This window comes from Belonocnema kinseyi, chromosome 7 (genome assembly GCF_010883055.1).
Source record: "Belonocnema kinseyi isolate 2016_QV_RU_SX_M_011 chromosome 7, B_treatae_v1, whole genome shotgun sequence".
In the NCBI taxonomy this organism is placed as follows: Eukaryota; Metazoa; Arthropoda; class Insecta; order Hymenoptera; family Cynipidae; genus Belonocnema; species Belonocnema kinseyi.
In genome coordinates, this window is record NC_046663.1 from 120,617,411 (window position 1) to 120,625,090 (window position 7,680).

Below are 7,680 nucleotides of genomic sequence, written 5' to 3' on the forward strand. Positions count from 1 at the left end.
CCCCCCGTCCCTCTTTCCATGTGGACATATTTGATTAAAAAATATATTATTAGTCTTTAAAAGCAAGGAGGCTAAAAGGAGCGATGAATTGGCTGAAAATTCGAATTTTCTTGCGAAAGTGACCTTCAACCTAAATAAAGATCACTGGAATACCCAGTCTCATTTAAATATATTTTCCACAGATTTAGGGTGTCCTATATCCACGTTGATTCTAGCCCCCCCCCCCCCCCCCCCCCCCCCCCCCCCCCCCCCCCCAGCCACGCAGACAAGCCTGGATTATTTGACCAAAGTTATTCACCCAAAGAAAAGCTGGAAATTGATTCTTATTTATTTGTTTATAGGCTGCGCAGTTTCTGTTTTCTTCGTTCAAAAAAACATTAAAAATTAAAAATAAATAAAATTCTTTGATAAACAACACAAGGTACGAAAATAATATAATTAGACAAAAGTTGTTCAACCAATAAATAGCTTGCGAATTCGTCATAATTTATTTTTCTATGAACGCGCAGTTTTCGTTTTAATCGTAAAAAATAGAAATAAAAACTTTAATTAAAATGGTTGATAGACGACACAATCTAGGAAATATGTTTTAAGAATAATTTTTCGATAGAACAAGTAGATTTTCTTTTATTCGTATAAACTAAGTTTGAAAATCAAAAAACCTAATTTTTGGAAAAATGACGCGCGGGAGGCGAAAAAAGCGAAAATACAAAAATTGTTAAACCAAAAAAGATCTACAAATTTGTTATAAAATCACTTTATGCTAGGATGCGTATTTTTTACTTCAATCGTAAAAAATAACATTGAAAATGAACAAATTAAATGTATAGAAAAACGACACAAGTTGCAATAAAACTTTTAATAAGAAAATTCTATTATCTCTTATAGAATGCACCCTTTTTTAATTATAGAAATAAGAAAATGAAAATATGTATGCTTTAATACCATTGCATATATGACAAAAAGTAATAATATAAATTGATTGAAACTGTACGTTGTTCATGGTAGCTGAAAGTAAAGTTAAATGCAAAATAAGAAAATAATATTAAAGTCAGCATGATAAATACAATTTTTAATTAATTTTGCAATATCTGGATAAGCAATCCCAGGCCGAAGTAGATACATAAATGTGAGATCAATTTGATATAAAAGTGTTGAATATTTGTAGAAAAGTAAATATTCTGGAAAAAATCGAGTGCGAAGAACGAGACACGTGTAGAGAATGTTTTCGTTAGAGCCGAAGGAGATTTAACAAAAGAGAAGTCACAATTGTCAACCCGAGACGCAATTTTAAGCCTGCTTTGAACTTCTAATTGTAGCACTTCAATAAGTTTTAAGAGGATATATAGAGGGCTTATTTCTATACATTGAGGTCCTACTTTGGCCCTTAAGCGTTGCACATATTTCCATTTCTTCTACTTTTAAGGTATAAAGTATCACAGTAAAAATAAAGACTTAAAGTTATATTCGACTTAATTTCAGATTTGACTTGAATTAAGGAAGTACCTGAATTTAAGTGTGCAAACTATCTTGAATAAAGCACTGACTTATCTTAAATAGGAAATCAGCATTTTTCTACTGGAATAAAGTAAAGTATGCTCCTACATTTTAATAGTCTGTTCGGAAAGTAAGTTGAAGGCAACTTGAAATAACCTGTAAGGCTTTCGTCACCTAAAATAAAGGAATATACCTTCCTGAATTTGAGGTTCGTACTACCTTGCATGCCGTTACAGAACGCTTGCACTGCTATACAGATCGTGGCCATTTATTCTAGTCGCATCCTACTCCACCCTACTGCAAATACCTATGTAGATGCCTATGTAGGCACACTTAAAGGACACTATATAGGATCCTACGTATTACTTACGTGGTATCCTTCGAAGGTATACCTGTATAGGTTAGTATAGGAATGACCTGTAGGAAATGAAACAGCTTTCTGCACAGGATCCTAAACAATTTCCTACGTGGGAAACTATGTGTATTCACATAAAGGTACCTACGTAGGACAGTTTGCAGGTCCCTATGTAGGATTCTATGACTTGTTTCCAAATAAAATCCTACGTGAACTCCTATGACTTGCACCTGCCAATTCATACATCCCATCCTATAACCAACCCCTACATTAAATCCTATGTTCCACCCTATAACAATCCCTATGTAATATCTCATAATCCACGCTGTGACTAGCCCTACAATTTATCCTGTAATCAGCCCCTACTTTACATCTTAAGTTCCACCCTATACTCTGTCCTACTTGAAATCCTATCTTCCGCCATTTGATATTTGCATTAGAAATCCAGTCTCTTCAATAAAATGGCATTTTCGATTCATCTTTAATCATTCATGGATTAGTTCGTCTCTTAAGCTAGTGTCTGCAATTGTAAAGAATTAGTTGGTATAGGTATTTATTTACCAATAAGATAATATTTAAAAGATTAAAATAATCTGTACATGATTAAAATGGAATATAAATTAAAATTTATATGTAACGTGATAAAAAAAGAAAAACACAAATTCGCATTTATAACTGCTTTTGAAAATTATCTATATTTAACAATGTGGCTATTTTGCTTGATTCCATAAACTATTATGATGACTTATCTATTTCGAGGTAAGATAAGAGTAATACTTCCGTCAATCCGAAAGATCTTACTGTAGCCGGATGAGCCTGATGTAGCCTCTGTGAAAACGCATAGCTAGCAGAAATTAAGATTAAAAACCAGCGCTCTAATGTTTTTTACTGGCGTTAAGAAATAAAAATCTGAAAATTCGTTACAAAATATTTTATTTTAGACGAAATATAAACTGTTTCTACAACGTTTAGTAAATACATAAAAATAAACATCCTTATAATAGCCAGTTGAAAACTGATAATAATACTGAGATAACACTGATACTGATAAGTTTTGGTCAAGCAATATACATATATTTTTATTACTAAGCCCACATGATTATAGGAACTACTCAAACGTTTTATATCACAAATGCACGATTTGGAATAATCCGTTAAGGCCATGTCATACCAACATCACAATAATTTTAGACATTTCTTTTTGCCCAATGAGAAATGAGATATCAATTTAAAAATTTGGTAGAGTAAATAAAGTTTTATATGGCGTAAGATACTTTACAAGCAGAACGGAATACATTTTTGGACATTGTTCTTGTAATTAGGAACATGTGGCACAACATTTATTGTAGACAGAAGTTTGAAGAAAAATTCATTATTATTATTTCAAGTTTAGTATGAAATGGCATTAAGGAACTTGCAAGTATAATTCTTATTCGTATAATATACTTACCAATACTTATATTGGTGCTAGAATTTGTAGACGCAGTCCTAAACATTTTTTCTTTTGTACTCTTCAAGTTATCATTAAGATACCCTTAAGCGAATAATAAATTATTTGTTCTTATACATATAACGCTAAATATTGTAATATAAATATACATGTATCTGTATTAATAGACACTAAAGTGGGGCGAATTTTTTGTTAAATTTTTTCTTACCAACTTATGTTAACATAAAACGCACTATTGAGTTGGAAATTTGGGAAACTAAATAAGAAAAAAGTAAGTTAGTATAAAAAAAATGAAAAACACAAAATTTGAGGATACATTGGCATACCACGTTGAGCTTCAACCAACTTCAACTTCTTACTTAACACTGGTTCTTTGCAGGATTAACGTGTCTGAACAGCCCCTCTATTTCAAGTGAGAAATGAAAAGAATCAATCGTGCTCTTTTTCTACGAATGAAAATGATTCTTTTATTGTATTTGTTGACAATTTTTTTTAAGTAATTGAATTATGTATCCTTTGTTATACCTAAAGTATGCAGTAAGAAAGTTCCTATAAATTTTTGTATCAAACGATAATTGGGTCTTTTATGGAGGTTCTTGTAGCACAAATAGGGATTTTTGCTCCTTAAGTTTATTGACAATTCTTACTAAAAAACACTTTTTAAAGGATTCAGTTATTTGATGTTGCCCACATATTTTGAGCCAAGGAAAAAAAAATCAATTTAGGCCTATTTTGGAAAATTGTAAATTTGATATTTTTTCAGCTTCTTATTTTTATACCAAAAACTTGTATAGAAGGCCCACTTTTATTCTGAAACAAAAGTTCACAGGAACTTTTTTAGAAAATATTTTATGTATAAAAGCGTACATACAGGGTGCCCCAGAACTTAGTGTCCGAACTTATATGGGTATATAATTAGAAAAAAAAGCTAACGAAACTTCGTTTCGAAAAAATGTATTGCAGTTTTAGTTTTTGATTTATGAAATGATTAATCTGGACCAATAAGGAGCGCCATGTTAGTGGTCATGCTTTGTAACAGTGACCACTGCCTTTCCATCCCTTGGAATCTGTCACTAATACAGCGTCAGCCTCCCTCTCAAGCACGTACACGGCGCTCTTGATTGATCCGGATTAGTCATTTCATATGGTAACTCAAAAACTAAAACTTCTAAACATTTTTTCCAAAGAAAGCTTCGGTTTATTGTTTTTCGTATATACAGTCATAAAGTCCAAACACTTAGTTCTGGAACACCCCATATATTAAAAAAAAGTATTAGAAACTAATTCGCTTCAATCCTTTAATTTTAAGTCTCTTATATTCCTTTAAAATACTTCAAACCCCTTCACACCTTCAAATGTGCATAACTCTACGCACTTGGAAAATTTTAAATCCTTTCTCTGCAAATATATTACAAATGCCACTTTTGACTTAAAAATGCAGGCAACATCGGAGAAGTCATTTCTGCACAGATCCTAATTACGAAATTTAGGTTAATGTTGATTACAAAAAAGAACAGAAATTAAACCTAAAATCAGTAAAATAAAACCAAAGTTAAAGGCACAGTCTCAGCCTTAAAAAAAAGGAAACATAAGAAAAATCTGTTATGAAGCGAAAAGAACCAGCTACGCACGAAGCATTTACGCTTCCGGCGTGCACGGCGGCGCGGCGATGCGTTTATGAAGCTTCATACGTGCGACGCATCCTGGGAGAACACTCATCATCACTCACCTTCATTCTCGTCATCACTTTCTGGGTTGCATACGAAATAAAGAAAAGTTTTACTTCTTAAATTGTCTGCGTAAAGCAGTATGCAGATATTCAATAATTAAAACTTTATTTAGCAAACCTTCTTTGCGTCGCTTCTATTTATTCAAATCGTTAACTTTATGCGATAAGGTTGTTCTAACTTTCTTGGCTAGTTCGGCTAGTCTTCTGTTACCTTTAAATCCTTGGCTTCTCCGTTTTTCCAAGAACAGCTCTGTAAAACAATAAAAAATTAATAAATTTCAGAACCTTACAACAATAGACATTTTTAAATGTAACTATAAATTTGTTTAAACACACGACATGAATTCTTATTTTTCAGTTCAAAAGAATATACTTAAAACAAAAATAATGATAAAAACAGTTGGATTTTTCTATTGGGTTCTATTAATTCAGTTCACATTTAGGCGAAAGAATAAGAAATCTAAATAAAAAGTTCAACAAAACAGTTTGAAAAATCAATTTTTAACTAATAAAAACGAATTTTCAACCAAATATTTTAAATTTCTAACCAAAGATACTTCCCATAAGCAGTCAACAATTATAAATGCTAAGGTGCTTAAATAAATAGAAATACTCTTGAACCAAGTAATATGTTGATAGGCCATTTTTTACTATAGCATTTAAAATCGGTTATTTTTGCATTCCTAATTTTATGCAATCTGAGAAGATACATTTTTTAATAAAAACCGGCAATTTTCGACCGAATACATGAGTTTCCAATCACGTAATTCAATTTCATACAAAAAATTATAGATTTTTAACTAAAAGAGATCGATTTTCATGAGAAGAGTTGAATTTTTAAGTTAAAAAGTCAAATGTTTTCGAACTTCGATTTTTAATCACAGACGAATGTCTAAAAAAACAGTTAAATCCTCGGCCAACAAAGATGCCTAAGAAAATAGTTCAATTTTGAACAAACTAACTGCATTTTCGACAAAACAGTTGCATTGTTTACGAAATAGTTCAATTATAAAAAGATGGACATTAAATGTCAACGAAAAGAGTTCTACATATTTCATATTTCGAACGAAAAATTGAAAAAATTTCCATTAATAACAGTTCAGTTTAATCGAACTAAATTTATTTGTAACCAAACAGCTGCATACTAAACCAAAACATAATAATTTTTAACCAAACAGTTGCATGTTTAACCGAACAGATGTATTTCCAATAAAAACGAGAGCTTTTCGAAAAGTAATTCGATTTTTAATTAAACAATATGAATTCGCAACCATAATACAATAATACAATTATAAACCAAAAAATTAACTTTCAACGCGAGATACTTCGACTTACTGGGATCTATTACTTCAGCTCGCGTTGAAGCAAAGAAACAACAAGAAGGAGGATGTTCTTCAAAACAACGGAATAAATATAATTATTTGAAAAAAAGAAGACATAGTGTTAATTGTGGATTAAAGCAAAAATGGTATATCAATAATAATCACCTTCCATGGCTTTTAGCTTCTTGTTTCCAAATTTCCTTTTCTTTTGCCCTTCTTCACGAGGTTTTGCTTTCTTTACGTCGATGCACATGTGTTTCAGTCCATTGCCCCAGATTGATATGGCGAGGGCGATTATAAATTGCCCGTAACTAGCGATGTTGTTGATGCATTTCAATTTCTGTTGTTCAAGGAATATTCCTCCGCCCAGGTATACCTAGCCACATTGTCAATATCATATTTCCCTCACTAAAATTTAAATTTTTCACTATATTCCCTATGGGGCTGTTCTTAAATACGTCACGACTAAATGACAGAGGGGGATTCTCCTAAGCGTTACGCCAATATTAAACTAACATACTTACTATAGAAAAACCGCTACATACGGGGGCAAACTCTTAGAAAAAAACATTATGTGTTTGTTGAACATTCCCTGTACAGAATTCAAAATTATAATTTATTATGGAATCTTTCTTCCTGATTGGGAAAATTAAATTTCCGGTCCAAAAATCACAACAGAGAGAAATAGATAGTTACAATGTATTATTTTTAACATCATACATGAATATTCAACCAAATTTTTCGATTTTTAATAGAATTTTAAACATAATAGGGGGCCATCCATATACCACGTGGACACTTTAGGGGGAGAGGGGGGGTCGAACTAGAATCCACGTGGACACAAATTTCCCTAAATCTGTGGAAAATATACTGAAATGAGACAAGGTATACTCTAGGTATACTCCAATTTTTATATTGTGCTCACGCACAATATAATTTTTATTTTTATTTTTTTCACGACTTTTTCTTTCAAATTCAAATCATGTTTAAGCTCACGTTTCTAAGCTAATTTAAATTTTTTCAGCTAATTCATCGCTCCTTTTGGACTTTTTATAGTCCGGGAGCTCGCGACAATTCTATGGACGTCATTTTAGTACTCACTAAAATTTCAGATTCTTTTTTTTTCATAGTCAACAGTTCGAAATTCATTGACTGACTAACAGCTTTTGGTATATTTTGCAACAATTTATCGTTAAACTCGTCAAAAATTCGAGTGAAAAAACGTCATTTTAGTACTCTTGAAACGCACGGAGAATGATTGTTTAGATGCTGAAACTAACAATAAGTTTGACTGGCAGCTCCTGAGTGGTGCCAAAGTTAACTGGCA

The 7,680-nt window shown here is 31.8% G+C and overlaps 1 long non-coding RNA gene across 1 annotated transcript; it reads right to left on the reverse strand.

Moving 5' to 3' along the window:
- Positions 1–2,827: 2,827 nt before the first annotated feature.
- On the reverse strand, positions 2,828–6,725 carry LOC117176739. The gene is made up of 3 exons (XR_004467612.1): positions 6,519–6,725; positions 5,150–5,281; positions 2,828–5,052 (listed from the first exon to the last, which is right to left on the reverse strand). It is a non-coding gene; the product is annotated as an uncharacterized LOC117176739 (long non-coding RNA).
- Positions 6,726–7,680: the final 955 nt, after the last annotated feature.